Here is a 16,599-nt window from a genome sequence, read left to right on the forward strand (position 1 = left end):
GTGGATTGATTAGGGGGTGAGAGTGTGTGTGTGTGGATTGATTAGATGGTGAGAGAGTGTGTGTGGATTGATTAGAGGGTGAGAGTGTGTGTGTGTGGAATGATTAGGGGGTGAGAGTGTGTGTGTGTGGATTGATTAGATGGTGAGAGAGTGTGTGTGGATTGATTAGAGGGTGAGAGTGTGTGTGTGTGGATTGATTAGATGGTGAGAGAGTGTGTGTGGATTGATTAGGGGGTGAGAGTGTGTGTGTGTGGATTGATTAGATGGTGAGAGAGTGTGTGTGGATTGATTAGGGGGTGAGAGTGTGTGTGTGTGGATTGATTAGAGGGTGAGAGTGTGTGTGTGTGGATTGATTAGGGGGTGAGAGTGTGTGTGTGTGGATTGATTAGAGGGTGAGAGTGTGTGTGTGTGGATTGATTAGAGGGTGAGAGTGTGTGTGTGTGGATTGATTAGAGGGTGAGAGTGTGTGTGTGTGGATTGATTAGAGGGTGAGAGTGTGTGTGTGTGGATTGATTAGGGGGTGAGAGTGTGTGTGTGTGGATTGATTAGAGGGTGAGAGTGTGTGTGTGTGGATTGATTAGAGGGTGAGAGTGTGTGTGTGTGGATTGATTAGGGGGTGAGAGTGTGTGTGTGTGGATTGATTAGAGGGTGAGAGTGTGTGTGTGTGGATTGATTAGGGGGTGAGAGTGTGTGTGTGTGGATTGATTAGAGGGTGAGTGTGTGTGTGTGTGGATTGATTAGAGGGTGAGAGTGTGTGTGTGTGGATTGATTAGAGGGTGAGAGTGTGTGTGTGTGGATTGATTAGAGGGTGAGAGTGTGTGTGTGTGGATTGATTAGGGGGTGAGAGTGTGTGTGTGTGGATTGATTAGAGGGTGAGTGTGTGTTTGTGTGGATTGATTAGAGGGTGAGAGTGTGTGTGTGTGGATTGATTAGGGGGTGAGAGTCTGTGTGTGTGGATTGATTAGAGGGTGAGAGTGTGTGTGTGTGGATTGATTAGGGGTGAGCGTGTGTGTGTGTGGATTGATTAGAGGGTGAGTGTGTGTTTGTGTATATTGATTAGAGGGTGAGAGTGTGTGTGTGTGGATTGATTAGGAGGTGAGAGTGTGTGTGTGGATTGATTAGAGGGTGAGTGTGTGTTTGTGTGGATTGATTAGAGGGTGAGAGTGTGTGTGTGTGGATTGATTAGAGGGTGAGAGTGTGTGTGTGTGGTTTGATTAGAGGGTGAGAGTGTGTGTGTGGATTGATTCGAGGGTGAGAGTGTGTGTGTGTGTGGATTGAATAGGGGGTGAGTGTGTGTGTGTGTGGATTGATTAGAGGGTGAGTGTGTGTTTGTGTGGATTGATTAGAGGGTGAGAGTGTGTGTGTGTGGATTGATTAGAGGGTGAGAGTGTGTGTGTGGATTGATTAGAGGGTGAGTGTGTGTGTGTGTGGATTGATTAGGGGGTGAGAGTGTGTGTGTGTGGATTGATTAGAGGGTGAGTGTGTGTTTGTGTGGATTGATTAGAGGGTGAGAGTGTGTGTGTGTGTGGATTGATTAGGGGGTGAGAGTGTGTGTGTGTGGATTGATTAGAGGGTGAGATTGTGTGTGTGTGGATTGATTAGAGGGTGAGTGTGTGTTTGTGTGGATTGATTAGAGGGTGAGAGTGTGTGTGTGTGGATTGATTAGAGGGTGAGAGTGTGTGTGTGGATTGATTAGGGGGTGAGAGTGTGTGTGTGTGGATTGATTAGAGGGTGAGAGTGTGTGTGTGTGGATTGATTAGAGGGTGAGTGTGTGTTAATCTGGATTGATTAGAGGGTGAGAGTGTGTGTGTGTGGATTGATTAGGGGGTGAGATTGTGTGTGTGTGGATTGATTAGAGGGTGAGAGTGTGTGTGTGTGGATTGATTAGAGGGTGAGTGTGTGTGTGTGTGGATTGATTAGGGGGTGAGAGTGTGTGTGTGTGGATTGATTAGGGGGTGAGAGTGTGTGTGTGTGGATTGATTAGAGGGTGAGAGTGTGTGTGTGTGGATTGATTAGAGGGTGAGTGTGTGTTTGTGTGGATTGATTAGAGGGTGAGAGTGTGTGTGTGTGGATTGATTAGGGGGTGAGAGTCTGTGTGTGTGGATTGATTAGGGGGTGAGAGTGTGTGTGTGTGGATTGATTAGAGGGTGAGTGTGTGTGTGTGGATTGATTAGAGGGTGAGAGTGTGTGTGTGTGGATTGATTAGGGGGTGAGAGTGTGTGTGTGTGGATTGATTAGAGGGTGAGAGTGTGTGTGTGTGGATTGATTAGAGGGTGAGAGTGTGTGTGTGTGGATTGATTAGGGGGTGAGAGTGTGTGTGTGTGGATTGATTAGAGGGTGAGTGTGTGTGTGTGTGGATTGATTAGGGGGTGAGAGTGTGTGTGTGTGGATTGATTAGAGGGTGAGTGTGTGTGTGTGTGGATTGATTAGGGGGTGAGAGTGTGTGTGTGTGGATTGATTAGGGGGTGAGAGTGTGTGTGTGTGTGGATTGATTAGGGGGTGAGAGTGTGTGTGTGTGGATTGATTAGGGGGTGAGAGTGTGTGTGTGTGAATTGATTAGAGGGTGAGAGTGTGTGTGTGTGGATTGATTAGGGGGTGAGAGTGTGTGTGTGTGGATTGATTAGGGGGTGAGAGTGTGTGTGTGTGGATTGATTAGGGGGTGAGAGTGTGTGTGTGTGAATTGATTAGAGGGTGAGAGTGTGTGTGTGTGGATTGATTAGGGGGTGAGAGTGTGTATGTGTGGATTGATTAGAGGGTGAGAGTGTGTGTGTGCGGATCGATTGGAGAGTGAGAGTGTGTGTGTGTGGATCGATTAGGGGGTGAGAGTGTGTGTGTGTGGATTGATTAGAGGGTGAGAGTGTGTGTGTGTGGATTGATTAGAGGGTGAGAGTGTGTGTGTGTGGATTGATTAGAGGGTGAGAGTGTGTGTGTGTGGATTGATTAGAGGGTGAGAGTGTGTGTGTGGATTGATTAGAGGGTGAGAGTGTGTGTGTGTGGATTGATTAGAGGGTGAGAGTGTGTGTGTGTGGATTGATTAGAGGGTGAGAGTGTGTGTGTGGATTGATTAGAGGGTGAGAGTGTGTGTGTGTGGATTGATTAAAGGGTGAGAGTGTGTGTGTGTGGATTGATTAAAGGGTGAGTGTGTGTGTGTGTGGATTGATTTGGGGGTGAGAGTGTGTGTGTGTGGATTGATTAGAGGGTGAGAGTGTGTGTGTGTGGATTGATTAAAGGGTGAGAGTGTGTGTGTGTGGATTGATTAGGGGGTGAGAGTGTGTGTGTGTGGATTGATTAAAGGGTGAGTGTGTGTGTGTGTGGATTGATTTGGGGGTGAGAGTGTGTGTGTGTGGATTGATTAGAGGGTGAGAGTGTGTGTGTGTGGATTGATTAAAGGGTGAGAGTGTGTGTGTGTGGATTGATTATGGGGTGAGAGTGTGTGTGTGTGGATTGATTAGAGGGAGAGTGTGTGTGTGTGGATTGATTAGAGGGTGAGAGTGTGTGTGTTTGGATTGATTAGAGGGTGAGAGTGTGTGTGTGTGTGGATTGATTAGAGGGAGAGTGTGTGTGTGTGGATTGATTAGAGGGTGAGAGTGTGTGTGTGTGGATTGATTAGAGGGTGAGTGTGTGTGTGTGTGGATTGATTAGAGGGTGAGTGTGTGTGTGTGTGGATTGATTAGAGGGTGAGAGTGTGTGTGTGTTGATTGATTAGAGGGTGAGTGTGTGTGTGTGTGGATTGATTAGAGGGTGAGAGTGTGTGTGTTTGGATTGATTAGAGGGTGAGAGTGTGTGTGTGTGTGGATTGATTAGAGGGAGAGTGTGTGTGTGTGGATTGATTAGAGGGTGAGTGTGTGTGTGTGTGGATTGATTAGAGGGTGAGAGTGTGTGTGTTTGGATTGATTAGAGGGTGAGTGTGTGTGTGTGTGGATTGATTAGAGGGTGAGAGTGTGTGTGTGTTGATTGATTAGAGGGTGAGTGTGTGTGTGTGGATTGATTAGAGGGAGAGTGTGTGTGTGTGTGGATTGATTAGAGGTAGAGTGTGTGTGTGTGTGGATTGATTAGAGGGAGAGTGTGTGTGTGTGTGGATTGATCAGAGGGTTAGAGTGTGTGTGTGGATTGATTAGAGGGTGAGTGTGTGTGTGTGTGGATATATTAGAGGGTGAGAGTGTGTGTGTGTGGATTGATTAGAGGGTGAGTGTGTGTGTGGGTGGATTGATTAGAGGGTGAGTGTGTGTGTGCGTGGATATATTAGAGGGTGAGAGTGTGTGTTTGTGTGGATTGATTAGAGGGTGAGAGTGTGTGTTTGTGTGGATTGATTAGAGGGAGAGTGTGTGTGTTTGTGTGGATTGATTAGAGGGTGAGTGTGTGTGTTTGTGTGGATTGATTAGAGGGTGAGAGTGTGTGTGTGTGGATTGATTAGAGGGTGAGAGTGTGTGTTTGTGTGAATTGATTAGAGGGTGAGAGTGTGTGCGTGTGGATTGATTCGGGGGTGAGAGTGTGTGTGTGTGGATTGATTAGAGGGTGAGAGTGTGTGTGTGTGGATTGATTAGAGGGTGAGAGTGTGTGTGTGTGGATTGATTAGAGGGTGAGAGTGTGTGTGTGTGGATTGATTAGGGGGTGAGAGTGTGTGTGTGTGGATTGATTAGAGGGTGAGAGTGTGTGTGTGTGGATTGATTAGAGGGTGAGAGTGTGTGTGTATGGATTGATTAGACGGTGAGAGTGTGTGTTTGTGAGGATTGATTCGGGGGTGAGAGTGTGTGTGTGTGGATTGATTAGAGGGTGCGAGTGTGTGTGTGTGGATTGATTAGAGGGTGAGAGTGTGTGTTTGTGTGGATTGATTAGGGGGTGAGAGTGTGTGTGTATGGATTGATTAGAGGGTGAGAGAGTGTGTGTGTGGATTGATTAGAGGGTGCGAGTGTGTGTGTGTGGATTGATTAGAGGGTGAGAGTGTGTGTTTGTGGATTGATTAGAGGGTGAGAGTGTGTGTTTGTGTGGATTGATTAGGGGGTGAGAGAGTGTGTGTGTGGATTGATTAGAGGGTGCGAGTGTGTGTGTGTGGATTGATTAGAGGGTGAGAGAGTGTGTGTGGATTGATTAGAGGGTGAGAGAGTGTGTGTATGGATTGATTAGAGGGTGAGAGTGTGTGTTTGTGTGGATTGATTAGGGGGTGAGAGTGTGTGTGTATGGATTGATTAGAGGGTGAGAGAGTGTGTGTGTGGATTGATTAGAGGGTGCGAGTGTGTGTGTGTGGATTGATTAGATGGTGAGAGAGTGTGTGTGTGGATTGATTAGAGGGTGAGAGTGTGCGTGTGTGGATTGATTAGAGGGTGAGAGTGTGCGTGTGTGGATTGATTAGAGGGTGAGAGAGTGTGTGTGTGGATTGATTAGAGGGTGAGAGTGTGTGTGTATGGATTGATTAGAGGGTGAGAGTGTGTGTGTGTGGATTGATTAGAGGGTGAGAGAGTGTGTGTGTGGATTGATTAGAGGGTGAGAGTGTGCGTGTGTGGATTGATTAGAGGGTGAGAGTGTGCGTGTGTGGATTGATTAGAGGGTGAGAGAGTGTGTGTGTGGATTGATTAGAGGGTGAGAGTGTGTGTGTATGGATTGATTAGAGGGTGAGAGAGTGTGTGTGTGGATTGATTAGAGGGTGAGAGTGTGCGTGTGTGGATTGATTAGAGGGTGAGAGAGTGTGTGTGTGGATTGATTAGAGGGTGAGAGAGTGTGTGTGTGGATTGATTAGAGGGTGAGAGTGTGCGTGTGTGGATTGATTAGAGGGTGAGAGTGTGCGTGTGTGGATTGATTAGAGGGTGAGAGAGTGTGTGTGTGGATTGATTAGGGGGTGAGAGTGTGTGTGTATGGATTGATTAGAGGGTGAGAGTGTGTGTGTGTGGATTGATTAGAGGGTGAGAGTGTGCGTGTGTGGATTGATTAGAGGGTGAGAGAGTGTGTGTGTGGATTGATTAGAGGATGAGAGTGTGTGTTTGTGTGGATTGATTAGGGGGTGAGAGTGTGTGTTTGTGGATTGATTAGAGGGTGAGAGTGTGTGTGTGTGGATTGATTAGAGGGTGAGAGTGTGTCTGTGTGGATTGATTAGGGGGTGAGAGTTTGTCTGTGTGGATTGATTAGGGGGTGAGAGTGTGTGTGTATGGATTGATTAGAGGGTGAGAGTGTGTGTTTGTGTGGATTGATTAGGGGGTGAGAGTGTGTGTGTATGGATTGATTAGAGGGTGAGAGTGTGTGTTTGTGTGGATTGATTAGGGGGTGAGAGTGTGTGTGTATGGATTGATTAGAGGGTGAGAGTGTGTGTTTGTGTGGATTGATTAGAGGGTGAGAGTGTGTGTGTGTGGATTGATTAGAGGGTGAGAGTGTGTGTGTGTGGATTGATTAGAGGGTGAGAGTGTGCGTGTGTGGATTGATTAGAGGGTGAGAGTGTGCGTGTGTGGATTGATTAGAGGGTGAGAGTGTGCGTGTGTGGATTGATTAGAGGGTGAGAGAGTGTGTGTGTGGATTGATTAGAGGGTGAGAGTGTGTGTTTGTGTGGATTGATTAGGGGGTGAGAGTGTGTGTGTATGGATTGATTAGAGGGTGAGAGTGTGTGTGTGTGGATTGATTAGAGGGTGAGAGTGTGCGTGTGTGGATTGATTAGAGGGTGAGAGAGTGTGTGTGTGGATTGATTAGAGGGTGAGAGTGTGTGTGTGTGCGGATTGATTAGAGGGTGAGAGAGTGTGTGTGGATTGATTAGGGGGTGAGAATGTGTGTGTGTGGATTGATTAGAGGGTGAGAGTGTGTGTTTGTGTGGATTGATTAGAGGGTGAGAGTGTGTGTGTGTGGATTGATTAGAGGGTGCGAGTGTGTGTGTGCGGATTGATTAGAGGGTGCGAGTGTGTGTGTGTGGATTGATTAGGGGGTGAGAGTGTGTGTGTGTGGATTGATTAGGGGGTGAGAGTGTGTGTGTGTGGATTGATTAGTGGGTGAATGTGTGTGTGTGTGGATTGATTAGAGGGTGAGAGTGTGTGTGTGTGGATTGATTAGAGGGTGAGAGTGTGTGTGTGTGGATTGATTAGAGGGTGAGAGTGTGCGTGTGGATTGATTAGAGGGTGAGAGTGTGTGTGTGTGGATTGATTAGAGGGTGAGAGTGTGTGTGTGTGGATTGATTAGAGGGTGAGAGTGTGTGTGTGGATTGATTAGAGGGTGAGAGTGTGTGTGTGTGGATTGATTAGAGGGTGAGAGTGTGTGTGTGTGGATTGATTAGGGGGTGAGAGTGTTTGTGTGTGGATTGATTAGGGGGTGAGAGTGTGTGTGTGTGGATTGATTAGAGGGTGAGAGTGTGTGTGTGTGGATTGATTAGAGGGTGAGAGTGTGTGTGTGTGGATTGATTAGAGGGTGAGAGTGTGTGTGTGTGTATTGATTAGAGGGTGAGAGTGTGTGTGTGTGGATTGATTAGGGGGTGAGAGTGTGTGTGTGTGGATTGATTAGGGGGTGAGAGTGTGTGTGTGTGGATTGATTAGATGGTGAGAGTGTGTGTGTGTGGATTGATTAGGGGGTGAGAGTGTGTGTGTGTGGATTGATTAGAGGGTGAGAGTGTGTGTGTGTGGATTGATTAGGGGGTGAGAGTGTGTGTGTGTGGATTGATTAGATGGTGAGAGTGTGTGTGTGTGGATTGATTAGGGGGTGAGAGTGTGTGTGTGTGGATTGATTAGAGGGTGAGAGTGTGTGTGTGTGGATTGATTAGAGGGTGAGAGTGTGTGTGTGTGGATTGATTAGAGGGTGAGAGTGTGTGTGTGTGGATTGATTAGGGGGTGAGAGTGTGTGTGTGTGGATTGATTAGGGGGTGAGAGTGTGTGTGTGTGGATTGATTAGAGGGTGAGAGTGTGTGTGTGTGGATTGATTAGGGGGTGAGAGTGTGTGTGTGTGGATTGATTAGGGGGTGAGAGTGTGTGTGTGGATTGATTAGAGGATGCGAGTGTGTGTGTGTGGAATGATTAGAGGGTGAGAGTGTGTGTGTGTGGATTGATTAGGAGGTGAGAGTGTGTGTGTGTGGATTGATTAGAGGGTGAGAGTGTGTGTGTGTGGATTGATTAGGGGGTGAGAGTGTGTGTGTGTGGCTTGATTAGGGGGTGAGAGTGTGTGTGTGTGGATTGATTAGAGGGTGAGAGTGTGTGTGTGTGGGTTGATTAGAGGGTGAGAGTGTGTGTGTGTGGAATGATTAGAGGGTGAGAGTGTGTGTGTGTGGATTGATTAGGGGGTGAGAGTGTGTGTGTGTGGATTGATTAGGGGGTGAGAGTGTGTGTGTGTGGATTGATTAGAGGGTGAGAGTGTGTGTGTGTGGATTGATTAGGGGGTGAGAGTGTGTGTGTGTGGCTTGATTAGGGGGTGAGAGTGTGTGTGTGTGGATTGATTAGAGGGTGAGAGTGTGTGTGTGTGGATTGATTAGGGGGTGAGAGTGTGTGTGTGTGGCTTGATTAGGGGGTGAGAGTGTGTGTGTGTGGATTGATTAGAGGGTGAGAGTGTGTGTGTGTGGATTGATTAGAGGGTGAGAGTGTGTGTGTGGATTGATTAGAGGGTGAGAGTGTGTGTGTGTGGATTGATTAGGGGGTGAGAGTTGTGTGTGTGTGGATTGATTAGAGGGTGAGAGTGTGTGTGTGTGGATTGATTAGGAGGTGAGAGTGTGTGTGTGTGTATTGATTAGAGGGTGAGAGTGTGTGTGTGTGGATTGATTAGGAGGTGAGAGTGTGTGTGTGTGGATTGATTAGAGGGTGAGAGTGTGTGTGTGTGGATTGATTAGGAGGTGAGAGTGTGTGTGTGTGTATTGATTAGAGGGTGAGAGTGTGTGTGTGTGGATTGATTAGAGGGTGAGAGTGTGTGTGTGTGTATTGATTAGAGGGTGAGTGTGTGTGTGTGTGTATTGATTAGAGGGTGAGAGTGTGTGTGTGTGTATTGATTAGAGGGTGAGAGTGTGTGTGTGTGGATTGATTAGAGGGTGAGAGTGTATGTGTGTGTATTGATTAGAGGGTGAGTGTGTGTGTGTGGATTGATTAGGGGGTGAGAGTGTGTGTGTGTGGATTGATTAGAGGGTGAGAGAGTGTGTGTGTGGATTGATTAGGGGGTGAGAGTGTGTGTGTGTGGATTGATTAGAGGGTGAGAGTGTGTGTGTGTGGATTGATTAGGGGGTGAGAGTGTGTGTGTGTGTGTATTGATTAGAGGGTGAGAGTGTGTGTGTGTGGATTGATTAGAGGGTGAGAGTGTGTGTGTGTGTATTGATTAGAGGGTGAGTGTGTGTGTGTGGATTGATTAGAGGGTGAGAGTGTGTGTGTGTGGATTGATTAGAGGGTGAGTGTGTGTGTGTGGATTGAGTAGAGGGTGAGAGTGTGTGTGTGTGGATTGATTAGAGGGTGAGAGTGTGTGTGTGTGGATTGATTTAGGGGGTGAGAGTGTGTGTGTGTGGATTGATTAGAGGGTGAGAGTGTGTGTGTGTGGATTGATTAGGGGGTGAGAGTGTGTGTGTGTGGATTGATTAGAGGGTGAGAGTGTGTGTGTGTGGATTGATTAGGGGGTGAGAGTGTGTGTGTATGGATTGATTAGAGGGTGAGAGTGTGTGTTTGTGTGGATTGATTAGAGGGTGAGAGTGTGTGTGTGTGGATTGATTAGGGGGTGAGAGTGTGTGTGTGGATTGATTAGAGGGTGCGAGTGTGTGTGTGTGGATTGATTAGGGGGTGAGAGTGTGTGTGTGTGGATTGATTAGAGGGTGAGTGTGTGTGTGTGTGGATTGATTAGAGGGTGCGAGTGTGTGTGTGTGGATTGATTAGAGGGTGAGAGTGTGTGTGTGTGGATTGATTAGGGGGTGAGAGTGCGTGTGTGTGGATTGATTAGAGGGTGCGAGTGTGTGTGTGTGGATTGATTAGAGGGTGAGAGTGTCTGTGTGTGGATTGATTAGAGGGTGAGTGTGTGTTTGTGTGGATTGATTAGAGGGTGAGAGTGTGTGTGTGTGGATTGATTAGAGGGTGAGAGTGTCTGTGTGTGGATTGATTAGAGGGTGAGTGTGTGTTTGTGTGGATTGATTAGAGGGTGAGAGTGTGTGTGTGTGGATTGATTAGAGGGTGAGAGTGTCTGTGTGTGGATTGATTAGAGGGTGAGTGTGTGTTTGTGTGGATTGATTAGAGGGTGCGAGTGTGTGTGTGTGGATTGATTAGAGGGTGAGAGTGTGTGTGTGTGGATTGATTAGTGGGTGAGAGTGTGTGTGTGTGGATTGATTAGAGGGTGAGTGTGTGTTTGTGTGGATTGATTAGAGGGTGCGAGTGTGTGTGTGTGGATTGATTAGAGGGTGCGAGTGTGTGTGTGTGGATTGATTAGAGGGTGAGAGTGTCTGTGTGTGGATTGATTAGAGGGTGAGAGTGTGTTTGTGTGGATTGATTAGAGGGTGAGTGTGTGTTTGTGTGGATTGATTAGAGGGTGAGAGTGTGTGTGTGTGGATTGATTAGGGGGTGAGAGTGTGTGTGTGTGGATTGATTAGAGGGTGAGTGTGTGTTTGTGTGGATTGATTAGAGGGTGAGAGTGTGTGTGTGTGGATTGATTAGAGGGTGAGAGTGTGTGTTGTGTGGATTGATTAGGGGGTGAGAGTGTGTGTGTGTGGATTGATTAGAGGGTGCGAGTGTGTGTGTGTGGATTGATTAGAGGGTGAGAGTGTCTGTGTGTGGATTGATTAGAGGGTGAGTGTGTGTTTGTGTGGATTGTTTAGAGGGTGAGAGTGTGTGTGTGTGGATTGATTAGAGGGTGAGAGTGTGTGTTTGTGTGGATTGATTAGAGGGTGAGAGTGTGTGTTTGTGTGGATTGATTAGAGGGTGAGAGTGTGTGTGTGTGGATTGATTAGAGGGTGAGAGTGTGTGTTTGTCTGGATTGATTAGGGGGTGAGAGTGTTGTGTGTGTGGATTGATTAGAGGGTGCGAGTGTGTGTGTATGGATTGATTAGAGGGTGAGAGTGTGTGTTTGTGTGGATTGATTAGAGGGTGAGAGTGTGTGTTTGTGGGATTGATTAGAGGGTGAGAGTGTGTGTGTGTGGATTGATTAGAGTGGTGAGCGTGTGTGTGTGTGGATTGATTAGAGGGTGAGAGTGTGTGTTTGTGGTTGATTGATTAGGGGGTGAGAGTGTGTGTGTGTGGATTGATTAGAGGGTGAGAGTGTGTGTGTGTGGATTGATTAGAGGGTGAGAGTGTGTGTGTGTGGATTGATTAGAGGGTGCGAGTGTGTGTGTGTGGATTGATTAGAGGGTGAGAGTGTGTGTGTGTGCGTGGATTGATTAGGGGGTGAGAGTGTGAGTGTGTGGATTGATTAGAGGGTGAGAGTGTGTGTGTGGATTGATTAGAGGGTGAGAGTGTGTGTGTGTGTGGATTGATTAGGGGGTGGGAGTGTGTGTTGTGTGGATTGATTAGAGGGTGAGTGTGTGTTTGTGTGGATTGATTAGAGGGTGAGAGTGTGTGTGTGTGGATTGATTAGAGGGTGAGAGTGTGTGTGTGGATTGATTAGAGGGTGAGAGTGTGTGTGTGTGGATTGATTAGAGGGTGAGAATGTGTGTGTGTGGATTGATTAGAGGGTGAGAGTGTGTGTGTGTGGATTGATTAGAGGGTGAGAGTGTGTGTGTGTGTGGATTGATTAGAGGGTGAGAGTGTGTGTGTGGATTGATTAGAGGGTGAGAGTGTGTGTGTGTGGATTGATTAGGGGGTGGGAGTGTGTGTGTGTGGATTGATTAGAGGGTGAGTGTGTGTTTGTGTGGATTGATTAGAGGGTGAGAGTGTGTGTGTGTGATTGATTAGGGGGTGAGATGTGTGTGTGTGGATTGATTAGAGGGTGAGAGTGTGTGTGTGTGGATTGATTAGAGGGTGAGAGTGTGTGTGTGTGGATTGATTAGAGGGTGAGAATGTGTGTGTGGGATTGATTAGAGGGTGAGAGTGTGTGTGTGTGGATTGATTAGAGGGTGAGAGTGTGTGTGTGGATTGATTAGAGGGTGAGAGTGTGTGTGTGGTGGATTGATTAGGGGTGGAGTGTGTGTGTGTGGATTGATTAGAGGGTGAGTGTGTGTTTGTGTGGATTGATTAGAGGGTGAGAGTGTGTGTGTGTGTGGATTGATTAGAGGGTGAGAGTGTGTGTGTGTGGATTGATTAGAGGGTGAGAGTGTGTGTGTGTGGATTGATTAGAGGGTGAGAGTGTGTGTGTGGATTGATTAGGGGGTGAGAGTGTGTGTGTATGGATTGATTAGAGGGTGAGAGTGTGTGTGTGTGTGGATTGATTAGAGGGTGAGAGTGTGTGTGTGTGGATTGATTAGAGGGTGAGAGTGTGTGTGTGTGGATTGATTAAAGGGTGAGAGTGTGTGTGTGTGGATTGATTAGGAGGGTGAGAGTGTGTGTGTGTGGATTGATTAGAGGGAGAGTGTGTGTGTGGATTGATTAGAGGGTGAGAGTGTGTGTGTGTGGATTGATTAGAGGGTGAGAGTGTGTGTGTGTGTGGATTGATTAGAGGGAGAGTGTGTGTGTGTGGATTGATTAGAGGGTGAGAGTGTGTGTGTGTGTGGATTGATTAGGAGGGTGAGAGTGTGTGTGTGGATTGATTAGAGGGTGAGAGTGTGTGTGTGTGGATTGATTAGAGGGTGAGAGTGTGTGTGTGTGATTGATTAGGGGGTGAGAGTGTGTGTGTGGATTGATTAGAGGGTGAGAGTGTGTGTTTGTGTGGATTGATTAGAGGGTGAGAGTGTGTGTGTGTGGATTGATTAGGGGGTGAGAGTGTGTGTGTGTGGATTGATTAGAGGGTGATAGTGTGTGTGTGGATTGATTAGAGGGTGAGAGTGTGTGTTGTGTGGATTGATTAGGGGGTGAGAGTGTGTGTGTGTGGATTGATTAGAGGGTGCGAGTGTGTGTGTGTGGATTGATTAGAGGGTGAGTGTGTGTGTGTGTGGATTGATTAGAGGGTGAGAATGTGTGTTTGTCTTGATTGATTAGAGGGTGAGAGTGTGTGTGTGTGGATTGATTAGGGGGTGAGAGTGTGTGTGTGGATTGATTAGAGGGTGCGAGTGTGTGTGTATGGATTGATTAGAGGGTGAGAGTGTGTGTTTGTGTGGATTGATTAGAGGGTGAGAGTGTGTGTGTGTGGATTGATTAGGGGGTGAGAGTGTGTGTGTGTGGATTGATTAGAGGGTGATAGTGTGTGTGTGTGGATTGATTAGAGGGTGAGAGTGTGTGTTTGTGTGGATTGATTAGGGGGTGAGAGTGTGTGTGTGTGGATTGATTAGAGGGTGCGAGTGTGTGTCTGTGGATTGATTAGAGGGTGAGAGTGTGTGTTTGTGTGGATTGATTAGAGGGTGAGAGTGTGAGTGTGTGGATTGATTAGGGGGTGAGAGTGTGTGTGTGTGGATTGATTAGAGGGTGAGAGGTGTGTGTTTGTGTGGATTGATTAGGGGGTGAGAGTGTGTATGTGTGGATTGATTAGAGGGTGCGAGTGTGTGTGTGTGGATTGATTAGAGGGTGAGAGTGTGTGTGTGCGTGGATTGATTAGGGGGTGAGAGTGTGTGTGTGTGGATTGATTAGAGGGTGAGAATGTGTGTGTGTGGATTGATTAGAGGGTGAGAGTGTGTGTGTGTGGATTGATTAGAGGGTGAGAGGTGTGTGTGTGGATTGATTAGAGGGTGAGAGTGTGTGTGTGTGGATTGATTAGGGGGTGAGAGTGTGTGTGTGTGGATCGATTAGAGGGTGAGTGTGTGTTTGTGTGGATTGATTAGAGGGTGAGAGTGTGTGTGTGGATTGATTAGGGGGTGAGAGTGTGTGTGTATGGATTGATTAGAGGGTGAGAGTGTGTGTGTGTGGATTGATTAGAGGGTGAGAATGTGTGTGTGTGGATTGATTAGAGGGTGAGAGTGTGTGTGTGTGGATTGATTAGGGGGTGAGAGTGTGTGTGTGTGTGGATTGATTAGAGGGAGAGTGTGTGTGTGGATTGATTAGAGGGTGAGAGTGTGTGTGTGTGGATTGATTAGAGGGTGAGAGTGTGTGTGTGTGTGGATTGATTAGAGGGAGAGTGTGTGTGTGTGGATTGATTAGAGGGTGAGAGTGTGTGTGTGTGGATTGATTAGAGGGTGAGAATGTGTGTGTGTGAATTGATTAGAGGGTGAGAGTGTGTGTGTGTGGATTGATTAAAGGGTGAGAGTGTGTGTGTGTGGATTGATTAGAGGGTGAGAGTGTGTGTGTGTGGATTGATTAGGGGGTGAGAGTGTGTGTGTGTGTGGATTGATTAGAGGGAGAGTGTGTGTGTGTGGATTGATTTAGAGGGTGAGAGTGTGTGTGTGTGGATTGATTAGAGGGTGAGAGTGTGTGTGAGTGGATTGATTAGGGGGTGAGAGTGTGTGTGTGGATTGATTAGAGGGTGAGAGTGTGTGTGTGTGTGTGGATTGATTAGAGGGAGAGTGTGTGTGTGGATTGATTAGAGGGTGAGAGTGTGTGTGTGTGGATTGATTAGAGGGTGAGAGTGTGTGTGTGTGTGGATTGATTAGAGGGAGAGTGTGTGTGTGTGGATTGATTAGAGGGTGAGAGTGTGTGTGAGTGGATTGATTAGGGGGTGAGAGTTGTGTGTGTGGATTGATTAGAGGGTGAGAGTGTGTGTGTGTGGATTGATTAGAGGGTGAGAGTGTGTGTGTGGATTGATTAGAGGGTGAGAGTGTGTGTGTGTGTGGATTGATTAGAGGGAGAGTGTGTGTGTGGATTGATTAGAGGGTGAGAGTGTGTGTGTGTGGATTGATTAGAGGGTGAGAGTGTGTGTGTGTGTGTGGATTGATTAGAGGGAGAGTTGTGTGTGTGTGGATTGATTAGAGGGTGAGAGTGTGTGTGTGTGTGGATTGATTAGAGGGAGAGTGTGTGTGTGGATTGATTAGAGGGTGAGAGTGTGTGTGTGTGGATTGATTAGAGGGTGAGAGTGTGTGTGTGTGTGGATTGATTAGAGGGAGAGTGTGTGTGTGTGGATTGATTAGAGGGTGAGAGTGTGTGTGAGTGGATTGATTAGGGGGTGAGAGTGTGTGTGTGTGGATTGATTAGAGGGTGAGAGTGTGTGTGTGTGGATTGATTAGAGGGTGAGAGTGTGTGTGTGTGGATTGATTAGGGGGTGAGAGTGTGTGTGTGGATTGATTAGAGGGTGAGAGTGTGTGTTTGTGTGGATTGATTAGAGGGTGAGAGTGTGTGTGTGTGGATTGATTAGAGGGTGATAGTGTGTGTGTGGATTGATTAGAGGGTGAGAGTGTGTGTTTGTGTGGATTGATTAGGGGGTGAGAGTGTGTGTGTGTGGATTGATTAGAGGGTGCGAGTGTGTGTGTGTGGATTGATTAGAGGGTGAGTGTGTGTGTGTGTGGATTGATTAGAGGGTGAGAATGTGTGTTTGTCTGGATTGATTAGAGGGTGAGAGTGTGTGTGTGTGGATTGATTTGGGGGTGAGAGTGTGTGTGTGGATTGATTAGAGGGTGCGAGTGTGTGTGTATGGATTGATTAGAGGGTGAGAGTGTGTGTTTGTGTGGATTGATTAGAGGGTGAGAGGTGTGTGTGTGTGGATTGATTAGGGGGTGAGAGTGTGTGTGTGTGGATTGATTAGAGGGTGATAGTGTGTGTGTGTGGATTGATTAGAGGGTGAGAGTGTGTGTTTGTGTGGATTGATTAGGGGGTGAGAGTGTGTGTGTGTGGATTGATTAGAGGGTGCGAGTGTGTGTGTGTGGATTGATTAGAGGGTGAGAGTGTGTGTTTGTGTGGATTGATTAGAGGGTGAGAGTGTGTGTGTGTGGATTGATTAGGGGGTGAGAGTGTGTGTGTGTGGATTGATTAGGGGGTGAGAGTGTGTGTGTGTGTGGATTGATTAGAGGGTGAGAATGTGTGTGTGTGGATTGATTAGAGGGAGAGAGTGTGTGTGTGTGGATTGATTAGAGGGTGAGAGTGTGTGTGTGGATTGATTAGAGGGTGAGAGTGTGTGTGTGTGGATTGATTAGAGGGTGAGAGTGTGTATGTGTGGATTGATTAGGGGGTGAGAGTGTGAGTGTGTGGATCGATTAGAGGGTGAGTGTGTGTTTGTGTGGATTGATTAGAGGGTGAGAGTGTGTGTGTGGATTGATTAGGGGGTGAGAGTGTGTGTGTATGGATTGATTAGAGGGTGAGAGTGTGTGTGTGTGGATTGATTAGAGGGTGAGAATGTGTGTGTGTGGATTGATTAGAGGGTGAGAGTGTGTGTGTGTGTGGATTGATTAGGGGGTGAGAGTGTGTGTGTGTGGATTGATTAGGGGGTGAGAGTGTGTGTGTGTGGATTGATTAGAGGGTGAGAATGTGTGTGTGTGGATTGATTAGGGGGTGAGAGTGTGTGTGTGTGGATTGATTAGAGGGTGAGAATGTGTGTGTGTGGATTGATTAGAGGGAGAGAGTGTGTGTGTGTGGATTGATTAGAGGGTGAGAGTGTGTGTGTGGATTGATTAGAGGGTGAGAGTGTGTGTGTGTGGATTGATTAGGGGGTGAGAGTGTGTGTGTGTGGATCGATTAGAGGGTGAGTGTGTGTTTGTGTGGATTGATTAGAGGGTGAGAGTGTGTGTGTGGATTGATTAGG

This window comes from Heterodontus francisci, unplaced genomic scaffold, assembly GCF_036365525.1.
Source record: "Heterodontus francisci isolate sHetFra1 unplaced genomic scaffold, sHetFra1.hap1 HAP1_SCAFFOLD_140, whole genome shotgun sequence".
NCBI lineage: Eukaryota > Metazoa > Chordata > Chondrichthyes > Heterodontiformes > Heterodontidae > Heterodontus > Heterodontus francisci.